Below are 14937 nucleotides of genomic sequence, written 5' to 3'. Positions count from 1 at the left end.
TAGTAACTAAAACATATCATTTGCAAACTAGTGTGCAAATGGAAAAGCTCTGTTGTGCCAGGCATATTTAAATTGCAGTGAGCACAGAAACTGCACAATCAGGGTGCTTTTTTGAAGGAGTGTATTCATCAGGACAATAAGTTATGGTTAAATTGAGAAATATGGCTCTAATTTGTTACAGAGCAGACTAAAAATTATTTTCATATGTGTATGTGTGTGTATGTAAATATATCTACACACATATATTACTAATTCTGTAAGTATATAATGTTAGTAAGTTTATGTATGCAATAATTTTCATAGAGTTACAGAATGGTTTGGTTTGGAAGGGACCTTAAAGCTCATCTAGTTCCAACCCCCCTGCCATGGTCAGGGACACCTTCCACACAACCAGGTTGCTTTAAGTCCCATCCAACCTGGCCTAGAGCACTTCAGCGATGGGACATCCACAACTTCTCTGGGCAACCCATTCCAGTGCCTCACCACTCTCCCAGTAAAGAATTTCTTCCTGATATCCAATCTAAACCTACTCATTTTGAGTTGAAAACAGTACCGGTCCCAGTACCGGCCCCTGAGGAACACCAGTCATCACTGTTCACTATTTGGACATCGAGTCATTGACTGCAACTCTTTGAGTGTGACCATCCAGGCAATTCCTTATCCACTGAGTGGTCCATCCATCAGATTAATTTCTCTCCAGTTTAGGGACAAGGATGTCATGTGGGACAGTGTTAAAAGCTTTGCAAAAGTCCAGGCAGATGATGTCAGTTGCTCTTCCCTTATCCATCCTGTCGTAGAAGGCTACCAAATTTGCCAGGCACAGTTTGCTATTAGTGAATCCATGTTGACTTTCAGCAGTTACCTCCTTGCACCTTAGCATTTTTTCCAGGAGGTTCTGCTCTCCATAATCTTGCAGAGCACTGAAGTGAGACTGACCAGCCTGTAGCTCCCTGGGAGTTATGTTTCCCAGTTTCCAGTCAGTGGAAACCTAATGGGATTGCTATGGCTTCTCAGATATGATGGATAGTGGCTTAGTCATAGTTTTTCTACTTTTAGAAATAAAAGCCTTCAAATATAAAATTTACACTATTTATAAAATACATCCTGTTAAATGTATGTGAAGGATGGTACTATGTTAGAATTATTTTGCAGGAGACTGCATACATTGGTGTATGGTAGTTGCCTATACTTTTTGAATTATATTTTTCTTGATAAACCAAATACACTAATCTATTCAAGTATGATTTAAAAGGTTGGTGGATATAAAACTCAGTCAGGGAAATCCAATAAAGGTTTGACATTCCTTTTTACATGACTTACAGAGTTTGCAGAATATAGCGCTTCTCTTCAGAATGAAAAATTCACATATTTAACAGCCTACACTAGGAACAATGCTGCAAGTCATTAAGAAGAAATACAAGGACGTTTTGAATCATAAGGATAGGAAAATAATATGTCAATGACGTGTTTTTTAATAAAAATATGTAGTGAAATTTATGAATGCGTCTATCATCTTGTGAAATGCATCTGAGACATGATGAGAGAAGAGTCAGTATGACTTTACAGACTGCTGTGCTCTTGTAATACAGACATGGGACAAGAAGCGTGTGAGGGCAGGAGACCCCATTCTGTTCTCTTCTTGCCTATGTGTGTTAGAAGAGATTCCACTGAAGTTATTGCAATTCCCTGCCTGTGGAGCGACATAAGTAAAGTAGAACTCAGTTCGAGTTAGTGTTCTTGTTAGCTGGATTGCAACATCTGGAGTCAGTTTTCTATGAAGTACAAATTTTAGTGCAGGATTTCTAATGGTAGAAGGACTGTAGGATTGTTTGCTTACGGCATCCTATAGCTGAATGTATTTATACCTGAAATGTTACCATCCAGAAGGAAATGGGTCCTTTCATGAAGCAAAGAGAGGAATAGTACCAAAGCCTTTGAATGTTAAAGCCACATCTCTCTTGCTGATCATGAAAGAAGGCAGGAGGAATTAAAAAACAAGACGAAGTATGAGATTAAGTAAATTCTAAATTATTACTTACATGATCTGAAGCTATCAAAACCTATTCTGCACTTAATTAACTGTCTGATAGGTAGGGAGAATTTAGCATCCCTTCCCATTGTTAAGTTAGCCTCTTGATAGCCAGCTCCTTACAGGCTAATCCTGTGTCATGCTTTATCCAATGTCTTGTCCTGAACATGTGAAAAAATGTTAAAGACTGTGTATTTTGAAGTTGCTGAACATGAGACAAGAATTTTAGCAAGTTATCTCAAAATAAAATGTATCTCTTGTTTTTCCATAATTATAAGCATTAAATGACTGAATGGTGTAAGATTCTGTTAAAGTCAGGAAATGAGATGCTGTAGTGAAAAGTAGCTTAAAAAGAAAGTGCGACTGTTAATCACAGAGACATGAAGAAACTCTGTCCTTTCTGAAGGTCATGGAAAAGAATGTCTGAATAAAAGTCATTCAGAATAATCAGCTGTTCAAAATACTGGACAGCTGATTACTCTGAATGAAAAAGCCAAGTATAAATGAGATTTGAAGACTAACAGAGTTCCTTGGGAAAAAGCAGTAAGTTTGCAATTCTAAGAAGTTCTTTCAAATTGCAAAGTAGGTGAAAAGAAAGCCTATTTGGGAGGCTGTCTTTGAGGAACATATTTTAACCTTTATGTAGTTGGTAGTGATTTGAAAAATCATAATGAATGCTGTTGACTCACCGTTCAGAGTTAAAAGGAGTAAGTCAGAGATACTAGGATCTTTATTTGATTTTTTAAATCATTGTTTTTAGAAAAACAACAGTGCATAAATTGCATAAATATCTATTTTCAAATGTTTGACTCTACTTCTGAAATAAATTTCCTTGGCTTTGCAGAGGTTTCCTCTCCAGTGCTGAAGTAGGGAGGAACAGAGTCAACTTAGAGTGATGTCAGTACTTCAGTATTACATTCACCTCCCTCAGATCCACGAAGACTTAGGCTGTGGGTACAGTTTCATATGATGCTTTGTTTAGTATCTGGCTGTCATCCAAAAGAGAAAGTTCCTTTGGGGAAATCTCTGTCATGTCAGAACCTAATCCTTTCTTGCAGCAGTTTGTTTTCTCTTGGATCAATGAAGTGATGTAGCTCACTGGCGATGCTACAATTCTTACATGTGAGGAAAGAGGGCAGGAACTTGTAGTGAGGAACAGAAGAGCTCAGGACCTCTCCATATCTTCCTGACAACTACTTGTCTTTAGAACAGAGCAAACCTAGTGTGAAAACTCACCATTAAATATAAGTACCAACATTTTCATTTAAGTAAAAGGAAATGCTGGAGAGAACCCTCTGGTCTGCTCTTGCAAGAAAAAAAAGGGGTATAGCCAGCAAATGCAGAGCCCTAATTCCACCTTTTCATACAAACACCGCCCCCCCAACAGGTTCTATTTTAATTTGTAGAAATTAGTTTGCTGCATAATTCTGTGGCTCTGCCCAGCAAGCCAAAGAAAAAAGTCATCATTCTAGTCTCTGTGAACGTCTTTTTTTTTCATACCTGCAGTTATGTAGGATATATGGAAGATTAAGTACTGAAAAGTACCTTCTAATAAAGTACTTCGATGATCAAGAGACTGCAGTGATTGCTGGCAATTAAAGGGGAAACTACTTTTCTAACCCGGCCCTTAATGCTTTTATAGTAGCAAAACCAGTTCTATAGCTAAGTCCATTTCTACACAGCATCAAGTTAGTTCAGATTTAATTGTATTTGTTTCCTCAGCTCAGATTTTACTGGAGGCTTTTTTTTGGTGCGGGTGTCTTTACTCAAATACATTAAAGTGGTTGAGTTTTGTTAAAAAAGTATTTTAACTATTCTTCTGTCCTTTTTAAGCCTTCAGGTCTTTCCTTCCTCTTTCTGTTTTCCCCATGACATTCAATATCTCTGCTAAACCAGTGTAGTGACTTAGGTAAACTCTCTCTGATTAAACATGTGAGAAAGCATATGTTTGAAGTTCAGGGTTCTCTGTCATGCCAACTGTTGGCTTTATGTCTGGAAATTCTGGTTTTTTACATTAATCAAAAGGTATATCGTACTTTTCCCAGCATATACTGATGTGAATACATCAGGCAATGTTGCAAATAGCTGTTAGATTATCAGCCCTTGTGGAAAAAAAAGGAATGTGGTTTAATTAAGCAGAAATTTATTATCTTACCTGGCAACGACCCAGCAGCAAGCATTATATGTCAAAATGCATTTAATTTGTTGCACCCAGCCTAATGCTGGGAACTCATGATCAAGATTAAAGAAGACTGAGAAAAGATCTTACTTCATCTTTACTTCCTCCATGATTTTGTGAAAGATATTTCCAGGTGATTCATTTTTTACAGCTCCTCTTACAGAATGAATGATGAAGTGAAAAATGAGACATGAGATTGAATACAGAGATCCTGGTGATGCACTGTGGAAACCTGTAACATTTTTAAAACAATGGTAAGGGTACAAACAGGTTCATTCCCTTTGTGTTCCACTCATGTTTCAAATATGAGAAAACCAAAACACCTTAAGATGTGAGACACGGACTCTTTGCCTTTTCTGCTGTTCAGGGTTATAAGAAAAGTATTCCTATGCTCTGCTGAAAACCCTAAATATGTTGATGGTTGTTTTCCACTTTTTCCTCTGGGAAAAGGAAGCTTGCAAGGGTTTCTTTTGTAATTCTTGTCTGGTGATTGCTGCACAGGTAACTAATGTGACATAACCCCTTTCATAAATTTGATCCAATTCCTTTTAAAGTACAGTGCAAAAGTTTGCTCCAGGATCTCAAATGACAAAAAAACCCTCAAAACACAAAACCCAACCAAACAAAAATCCCCACTGCAAAACTAAACCAAACCAAAAACCAACCAACGAAACAAAACAAAAAAAAAGACCGCAAACAAACCAAACCCACAAAAGGTAGAAAACCTTAACACACCCTGCCCCTCCCCTCCCCATCCTTAGGGCTTTTAATATCTCTTTAATGAAAAATATTGTGTTCATGCACTTAGAGATCAAAGTTGATTTGCCACTTTAAATTTGATTCTGACAGGAAGTGAAGATATTAATTTCACGGTAAATGTTGCCTGGGCAATTTGAACCTAACTGAATTGTGGAATATAATCATGAATTTAACCTGTTGTTTAGGCTAGAAACTGGTGAACTACTTACCAAATCATTGGAGTGAAACAACTTGAGTCAAGTTCTTGCTAAGCAAGGAAGGAATGAAGGCTGGGAAAGGGGCTGCTCAAATTTTGCTGCCTGGATTTGCCACCCAGTGTCAGCTATTGTAACTGCTCTCTGTGAGAGGGTATTAATAATTTAGTATTTTATTGTTCTGACAGTAACAAAAGTTATGTCTCAAACACTCTCTTTCACTATGAGGTAGACTGTTCTTATTCAAAGTCTGATTCTTCCCTCGATGGGCTTTATTTGCCAGAGTGGATGTGGCACTTAGTGCCATGGTCTAGTAACCATGGTGGTGTTGGATCAAGGATTGGACTTGATGATCTCGTAGGTCTTTTCCAACTCAGTTGATTCTATGATTCTTCCCTTCTTCATAGATAGCTACACTCTCAGCAGTGTGGAGAGTAGTCTGGTGGCACCTGGCTGTCTTACATACAGCTTTTGTGAAGGAAGAAAGGGCAGCCCCTGTCTGTCTTTGAGAAGGAATGAAGCTTAGGAGAAATCAGGGTGAGGGAGGGAGAGTTGCAGTACATTCACAACTGCTTGTCCATTTTGAAAGGAGGTACTCCAGCTTGGTAGTATACTCACACATTGACTCCGTGAAGCATTTCCAAGGAGCCCTAATTTAGGCTTCAACTTCTTCCCATAGAAAATACCAAAAATTTGGTAAGACATCCCCATTTCCACAAGTCTTGCTTTCCAGAAGTGCTTTGAGATACGTTATTCTTTTGAGCAACTCTGAATTGGGAATTGAAGCTATGGAACCCTAGGGAATAATGCCTGAAGGGAAGTTAAAGGTGAGACTGGAAACTAGGCTGGTTTCAGAGATATAAGAACAGAAGATCAAAAATTAGTTTCTTCTCTGTGGTGCAGCAGTTTCTACATGTCCTTACAGACCCAATTAAAATAACATTTGATTAAAATGAATACAACAAAGCACAGTTTTAAGTGGTACTAAGTCTCTGGATAAATTGAAAAACCACCAAAATTTAATTATATATTAAAGATTAAAGAGTACTGTCGGGTCTTAGTTATATTACAGTTTCTCTGGTGTATAAGCAGTAAGGCAATTTAATGTAAAATTAAAAATCCTTGGACAACAGCATCTCTCTCAATTCAAATTAGTATGTCTGAGAAAATAATTTTGGCCTTCAATGTTGATTTATAGCATTTTTTGATTCTTTATGTGTGGAAATCCAGAACAGTGTTGTGCTAATATGGCTGTATCACCTGCAGGTGTTGCTTCAGAGTCAAGTGAGCAGTTCTTTGTATTTTCTTTGAAGGATCAATATTTCAAGATGCGCGAAGCGGAAGGGTCTGACTGACAAGCTGCCTTGATACACTGTTATTCTAACTATGACTGGATTGACTGAAAATAGCCTCAAAGAGTAAGATAATTTATAAAACCTGTAAAGCATAGCCAAGTGTTTGAAGTAATCGAAGCTAATTAGGAATTATTTATTTTCACTTTTTAAATGTCTTGCCTTTGCTGTTATAGTTTTTTGAAGTTTTGCTTCTGAAATGTCCATATTTTATACTGCATTTACATGAAAAAAATACATTAGGTGTTACAACTATGCAAAAAATTAGAACTGGTAAAATTTAATGAAAAAATTTCTAATAATTGTGCTGTGAGAAATTACTGTTAGTGTACCCATGTTTTTGGAGAGAAATTTGGTTTTCATTTTTTGTGTATGTCTAAAAATTTGGTAAATAACCTGGTTAAAAAAGAGAAGGTAATTTGGAAAGAAAATGGATGCATAATTATAAAGCAGTGACTTTTCTTGAGAATAAAAATTCAATTTAGTGCTGCCTTGTTTCTGTGCCTAGACATATTATCATAAAAAGCAAATGTTTCTTTGGATGCTTCATTGTGTGATATAAGTATTATATATGTATATATGTAAATGAGCTATTTTTATTTTTGAATCATTAGATGTGGTCATTCTCTAGTGTGGATAAAGTAGTAGGCTTATCAGTCTGCTAGTACCACTTTACAGTCTGGTTTACAAGATGTGTGCTGAAGTGCTTTTTCAGTACTCTGAGTAGAATTTCAGAAAAATTCTTTTTGTAGTTATTTTGGGATTTTGTATTGTGTTTTCCTCTTCCAATGCTATTTTTTCCTTTACCTTGAAGAATCTTTCTTTAATTCAATTTTTAGTATTAATTTTGTGGGAGGATATGATATATGCTTAGAATAGTATTCATATAATGAGAAAACAGACTACTTGAGAGAGTACTTTGAATGGAAAAAAGTTTTTCCTCATCCATTGGTGTGTCTTAGCAAGAACAGTATTTTTTTCTGTTTAAATTAAGCTCAGTGAAGTTCTGCAATGTGTGACATTTGGATTTGAGATTTTGATATAAAGAACAAATTAGTCTTAAAAAGTCAAAGAAAACAATAGTGAACATGGCAGTGTGAAAGAAATTTCTTTTGTCTCCTAGGTGGTAATGTGAATGTGAAATTCAAATGATTCTGTGAACAATGTAAATTTTTACATCAAAGTGTAATGTTTACTTACATAATAGATATGAAGTCCTGGGTAAGATTTTTTTGTTTCATTAATGAATAGCATATCCATGCAAAAAAAAAAGCAGGGAAAGCTATTTCCCAGTTAGGGAACAAACTGGATTAACTTCTTGATGAATAAATGAGCTTTTTTTACCCTAAAGGTTTGAATTAGTGATTTGTATAAAAAAGCTCACTTAGGCTCTAGTTATTTGCTTTGTTCTATACCGCTTGCTTAAATTGCACCTGAAATAGTTATTTCAGTGGTGTAAGTGCCTTCTCTGATACTTTTAAACAGAAAATTGAAAATATTCTTAACATACAAGATGTATTTAAAATGAAAGGGCAATAGCATGGAAATGTAGGTTAGCACAGCTCATTTAGGTTTCAGTTTGATAATGATGTTTTAAACTCTGCTAGAAGTGCAAGATTTATTGTGAGAATTAAGCTGCAGGGTTTTATTTTTGATACATTAAAATAAAAAATACAGTCAATTAAAAAAATTAATCCTTTAACATCATAATAGCAGAGAAATTTTTCACATTTACATAAATGTGAAATACATAAAAATAAGCCCTTCTTTTATATTTTTGAATCAATTCTCTTTTTTTGGTCCTTGATAGTCCAGATGCAAGGAAATGGCTGGGGAACAGAGATTTAATGGAATCAGCTGCAGTAAAGTTTATAGAATAAATTTTAATCAAACCAAGTTCAGATGAAGCCAGTGGCAGATTTGGTTGAATAACACCAGCAAAATGAAGGATAAATCCTAGGAAGATGAATTTTAGTACATTATATTTGTTATTTGAAGTTGTCCCACTAAAATAACATAACAACATTGGGTCTGTCCTTTTGTACAGATGCAGTTTAATGCTCAATGGCAGTAGAACTGACTAAAATCACATAGTTTGTTATAAATGAGAAGAAAAATATAGTAGTAAAAGGAATGAACACAGTAGTTGTGGATAACAGTAGACTCCAGGTGGAGAATGTGCAATGCTGGTTCATCCAACAGGTGCAATGCTGGTTCATCCAAAATGTCATCTATGCTTCCAAAGGTTTTATCCAAGGCACTTTTCCTTCTCTAAACTAAAAATGTTCCATTTTATAAAAATTGTAGAGCTGTAGAATGGATTAGGTTGGAAAAGACGTCTAAGATCGTTGCAGTCCAGCTGTTAACCCAGCGCTGCCAAGTCCAATACTAAACCATGTCCCAAAATGCCACATCCATATGCCTTTTAAATATCTTCAGGAATGGTGACTCAGCCACTTCCTTGGGCAGTCTGTTCCAGTGCTTCACTACCCCTTCAGTGAATACATTTTTTCTAATATTCAATGTAAGCCTCCCCTGGCACATCATGAGGCCATTTCCTCTTGTCCTGTCACTTGTTACTTGGGAGAAGAGAACAACTCCCACCTTGCTACCACCTCCTGTCAGGTAGTTGTAGAGAGTGATAAGGTCTCCTCTGAGCCTCCTGAGCTCCAGGCTAATCACCCTTAGCTCCCTCAGTTGCTCCTCATAAGACTTGAGCTCCAGGCCCTTTACCAGCTCCATTGCCCTTCTCTGGACTCACTTTAGCATGTCAATGTCGTTCTTGTCCTGAGGGGACCAAAACTGAACACAGGATTTGAGGTGTAGCCTCACTAGTACAGGGACTTCCCTAGTCAACCAGCACCTCCAGGTCTTTTTCCACTGGGCAACTTTCCAGCCACTCTGCCCCAAGCCTGTAGTTCTGCGTGGGGTCAGTGTGACCCAAGTGCAGGACTCAGCACTTTGCCTTGTTGAGCCTTGTGCAATTGTCCTAATCAGCCTACTGATCCAGCCTGTCCAGATCCCTCTGCAGACCCTTCCTACCCTCCAGCAGATCAACACTCCCACCCAGCTTGGTGTTGTCTGTGAACTGACTGAGGGTGCACTTGATACTCTCATCCAGATCATTGATAATGAACAGGAAAAGCCCCAAGATTGAGCCCTGGGAAACACCACTGGTGACCAGCTGCCAACTGAATGTAGCACCATTCACCACTACTCTCAGCGGCTGGCCATCCAGCCTGTTTTTTACCCAGTGAAAAATATGCCCATCTAAGCCATGGGAAGACAGCTCCTTCAGAATAATGCTGTGGGAAACAGTGCCAAAGGCTTTATCAAGGTCCAGGTAGACAATATCCACAGCCTTTCCCTCATCCACTTAGCAGGTGATAGAAGGAGCTCAAGTTAGTCAAGAAGGACTGGCCTTTCCTAAACCCATACTGGCTGGGCCTCATCCCCTGGTTGTCCTGTACATGCCATGTGATGGCACTCAAGAGGTCAGGCTGACCTGTAGTTCTCCAGATCCTCTTTCTGGCCCTTCTTGTAGATGGACATCACAAATCCTAACCTGCAGTCAACTGAGACCTGCAGTCAACTAGGATCTGAGTTAGCCAGGACTGCTGATAAATGATGGAAAGTGGCTCGGTGAGCACTTCCACCAGCTCCCTCAGATCCTTGGGTGGATCTCCTCTGACCCCATAGACTTGTGTGTGTCTAAGTGGTGGAACAAGTCTCTGACCATTTCCTCTTGGGGTATGGGGACTTCATTCTGCTCCTGACCTCTGTCTCCCAGCTCAGGGGGGCTGAGTACCTGGACAACATCTGGTCTTACTATTAAAGACTGAGGCAAAGAAGGCATTAAGTGCCTCAACCTTTTCCTCATCCTTTGTCACTACGTTTCCCCCCCAGCATCCAATAAAGGACTGGGATTCTCCTTGGCTCTCCTTTTGTTTCTGATGTATTTATAGAAACATTTTTTATTGTTTTTTATGACAGTAGCCACATTAAGTTGTCATTGGGCTTTAGCCCTTCTAATTTTCTCTCTGCCAAACCTTGTGTTACCTTTGCAATCCCACCAAGGTGCCTGCCCCATTGCCTTGCGTCCTATTTCTTGGCACCACAAAGACTAGCCTGGCTCGATCCTCTTGACACTGCCTTCAAATACACTGATGATGTCCCCTCTCGGTCATCTCTTCTCAAGGCTGAACAGACCCAACTCTCTCAGTCTTTCCACATAAGAGAGATGCTCCAAGCCCTTAATCATGTTTGTTGCCCTCCACTGGACCTGCTCCAGAAGCTCCGTGTTTCTCCTGTGTTGAGGAGCCCAGAACTAAACACAGCACTCCAGGTGCAGACTCACTAGTGGAGGAGCAATGAAAAAAAACCCAAACAAAGGCAGCAGGGAAAAAAAGAGAACTTGAATGGCAACCTTCCCTGCTTTACTTTATCTACAGAATTGAGGTGTCCAGCTGCAGCAGTCAGGTTTTATGAAGGTGATGAAATTAATTAGCACTTTGTGAGTTGTTATGAAGTATTTTAGAGTGAGGGGGAACTAGAGATACTCATATAAAGAAGTGATAAAGTCAGAAAATGTTAAAATATGCGAGTTCTTTCTGACTGTTGTTAAGGCACCAGTCATCCCTGCACATATGATCCTCAACAGCATTCCTGAGCATAGTGACCTGGCTGTGATATGTAGCACAACACTGGTGATATCTGCAAATTTTTAGGAGTTGTTTCGTTTGCTTAGGTCTCACATAATTCTTTTGGGAACAGTGACAGCATGAATTAGTGTTGTTTAAAACAGGAACCGACCTGATTTGCACAGCTATAATCATTGTGAACATTATCAGCTCTCACTTTAAGAGAGAAAGACAGGAATATTTCTATAGTGTTGAAGTGTTTGTATCTGAGTTCTCAATTCATTTAAGTTTTTAATGGTGGGCAGACACTGCAAGCTAACATGTAATTGTAGCTACTTTAACAGAATTATTTAAAATTAAAAAAGCAAACATGCTTTTACCTGTTAAATAAATGTTGCACATAGGTGGCTAGTCCCCAACCCCCATCTCCAAAAATGTACCCAAGGCAGCTAGCACTGTTTGTACAGTTTGTTCTTTCAGCACTGTTTACCCTTCTTTGTTCATGTACTTGTTAGGGTTTTATATCTGACAGAATGCCTTAGTCCTCAGTTTCTGGCACTGTCTCTATTCTGAGTGACCTCCTCTTTAACATAACTATTCTGGCATTTCATGCTAATATTAGTGGTTTTTGCTCTACTTCCCAAAGGGAGGAGTTGCCCTGTCTGTGAATCAGATTCTGCTCTTTTCCACAGTATGCTTTTTACAAGAATATCTCCAGGATTTCAGGAATACTTCAGTACTTCTGGACAGTCAGTGCTTTTGGGGTTGGCTGTAGGGATGCAAAGAATGTAATTACCCAGAGTAGTACAGAATATATTACTCATGCTCTGAATTCTGGTGAGTGGAAAAAAATTAGAAAAAAAGGAAAAAAAATCTGTTTATCATACCTCCTGGGTAAAGAAGTTAAAATTTCAAGGAGCATTTCAGCTGAGTATCCCCTTTGCATATTTACAAGGAACAAACTGTAGTCATTGAATTGGGAGTCTTCACACAGGATGATGGTATTTTCCTTCTGTCCACTCCGCAGTTTTCCTTCAGGTTCTGTTTGCACACCATGGTGTGTCTGTCGTAGCAGTCTGATAATACAATATTTTTTCTCATAAGCACTGTTTTCTCATAAGCACTGAGGCCAAATGACCTCACCCACTTCTCATACAGCTTTCCCTCAAGGCCCTTCACCATCTTGATTGCCCTCCTTTGGATGCTCTATAAGAGCTTAATAACTTTCTTATATTGTGGTGCCCAAAACTGCACACTATATTCAAGGTGAGGCTGCCCCAGTGCAGAGCAGAGCGGGACAATCTCCTCCCTTGACTGGCTGGCGATGCTTTGCCTGATGCCCCTCAGGAAATGGTTGGCCCTCCTGGCTGCCAGGGCACTGCTGACTCATATTCAACTTGCCATCCACCAGGATTCCCAGGTCCCTTTCTGTGGCATTGCTTTCCAGCATTTCATTCCCCAGCCTGTATGAACAGGCAAGGTTGCCCCATGCCAGGTGCAGAATCTGTCACTTTCCCTTGTTGAACTTCATATGTTGGCGATTGCCCAGTCCTCCAATTTGTCCAGGTCTCTCTGCAGGACCTCCCTGCCTTTGAGGGAGTCAACCGCTCCTCTCAGTTTTGTGTCATCTGTAAACTTGCTTAGTATCCCTTCCAGTCCTGTGTCCAAGTCATTTATGAAGATGTTGAAGAGCACAGGGCCTAAGATGGAGCCCTGTGGAACCCCACTAGTGACAGGTCACCAGTCTGATGTTACCTCATTCACTGTCACCCTCTGTGCTCAACCCGTGAGCCACTTGCTCACCCACCACATGATGTGTTTATCCAGCTCTGTGCTGGACAGTTTGTCCAGAAGGATCCTGTGAGAGACAGTATTGAAAGCCTTACTGAAATCCAAAAAGATTACATCAACTGGCTTCCCTTGATCAGCTAGGTGTCATAAAAGGAAATCGGGTTGGAGAAGCAGGACTTTTCTCTCATGAAGCCTTACTGGCTGTGACCAATGACTGTGTTGTCTTTCAGATGATTTTCAATACCTTCCAGAATAATCTCCTTAATTTCACCAGGCACTGAAGTGAGACTGACAGGCCTGTAGTTTCTGGGGTCCTCCTTCTTACCCTTCTTGAAAATCAAGGTGATGTTCACCAGTTTCCAGTCTTCCAGCTTCTCTGTATTCCCAAGACCACTCAAAAATCATTGAGAGAAGGGTTTACAATGATATCAGCTAGATCTTTGAGGATTCTGGGATGAATCCCATAGATTTGTAGAGATCCAGCTGGAGCAGCAGATCCCACACAATTGCATGGTCAACTGGGAGTTGATCATTCTCACAGTCATGGTCCTCCAGCTCAGGGCACTGAGACTCCCTTGGTCTATCATCTGTGTTGAAGATAGAGGCAAAGAAAACACCTCTGCCTTTTCTCTGTCCCTGTTTCTGAGGTGACCATCCTCATCTTATAACGGTCCAATGATATTTCTATACTACCTGTTGCCATGAATATATTTGAAAAAACTCTTTGTATTGTCCCCCACATTTCTGGCGGCTTCAACTCCAGTTGAGCTCTGGCTGCATGAATTTTCTCCCTCCAGTGCCAAGCAGCATCTCTGAATTCTTCACTTGACCTTGACTTCTTCATTTGACCTTCACACCTTCCTTTTTTGCCTTCTTTCCAAGAGAAGATCCCTGCTCAGCCAAGCTGGCCTTCTGCTTCACCTGATTGACTTCTGATATTTGGGAATTACCTGCTCCTGTGCCCTTAGGAGGTGATGTTTAAAATGTGACCAGCACTGACGGACCCCAGCACCTGCAAAAACATTTTTCCAGGGGACTTTACTTATTAATTCCCTGAACAGCCTGAAGTCTGCTCTCCTCATGTCCAGAGTTGAGGTTTACTGGCACTTTTCCTCCTGTCAACAGAAATTTTAAACTCGATCACTTCGTGGCTGCTGTCGTCAAGAAGGCCACCAATATCCACTTCACTCATGAGATCAACTCTGTTGACAAGCAGCAGATCAAGAAGGGCTTTGATCTGAGTCAGCTCCTGCCTGGGTACCTCTTTTTACCATTCACGTGCTGTAAAAATGTGTTTTCTTAGTTTGTTTTCTCTCACTCACTCTGAATGCTTTCTAACTTACTGAGAAATTTAATAATCAAGCAGAATTCTCTCCTTTCCTTGACCCCCCCTATTTAGTGATTCACTTCAAGCCAAACTAGCTCTCTCTAAAGAGATGCAAGTTATGTTTCTACTCCCTCCTGTGTAAACTCATGGTCTTCGGCAGATTTGCAAAGTTACACTCAATTCAAGCATTTCAACCAAGTCTTTGAAAGACAGCAAAGTATGCATATGTGCATAGGAGATGAAGCATATTTGTTCAGGCTATAATGACTCTAAAGGACTGCTGAAATAGATGTCACTAAACCATTATTTTTATGCTCCATTCCATCATTTAAGTGAGGAGGTAAAAAAGGTGAAAAAATCTGAATCTAATCAAGAGTTTAGGACACCAGAAAGGACCCAAGCAAGACTGATGCATCTGTTTAAATTTGCAATGCAAAAGTGCTGCGTATGTGTTCACTTGACTCTTGAGGCATCTAAACTTGCCAGGCTTACTAGCCTTACCTCCCTGTTTGAGGGCTATCCACAGCTTTGCTCTGCTGTCTATATAGTCATCCCAGCCAAAGCAGTTTATAATTTAAGCTGAGCAGGATCTAGAAAGTAAGTGCTGCTCTGTTTAAATCCTCAGAAGGGCCAAATCCAATATAGGACTTCAGGGAATATGTAAGA

General features: G+C 39.5%; 1 protein-coding gene across 30 annotated transcripts in view; it reads left to right on the top strand.

Annotated features, from left to right (window-relative positions):
- The window catches only part of NRCAM (neuronal cell adhesion molecule), a 153855-nt gene that overhangs the window by 61118 nt on the left and 77800 nt on the right, over positions 1-14937 (top strand). Inside the window, exon 3 of one of the 30 annotated variants that reach the window (XM_027682104.1) lies at positions 6475-6579. The exons of 28 other annotated variants lie outside the window; for them this stretch is intronic. The gene's annotated coding sequence lies outside the window, so the exon portion shown is untranslated. Of the gene's footprint in view, positions 1-6453; positions 6580-14937 lie in introns of those variants that run through there. One more of the 30 variants, XM_027682105.1, reaches the window with a different exon arrangement.

Source organism: Neopelma chrysocephalum, unplaced genomic scaffold (genome assembly GCF_003984885.1).
Source record: "Neopelma chrysocephalum unplaced genomic scaffold, ASM398488v2 Primary Assembly neopelma1_62, whole genome shotgun sequence".
In the NCBI taxonomy this organism is placed as follows: domain Eukaryota; kingdom Metazoa; phylum Chordata; class Aves; order Passeriformes; family Pipridae; genus Neopelma; species Neopelma chrysocephalum.
Note: the sequence above shows the minus strand (reverse complement) of the source record. Positions and strands in the feature narration are given on the sequence as shown.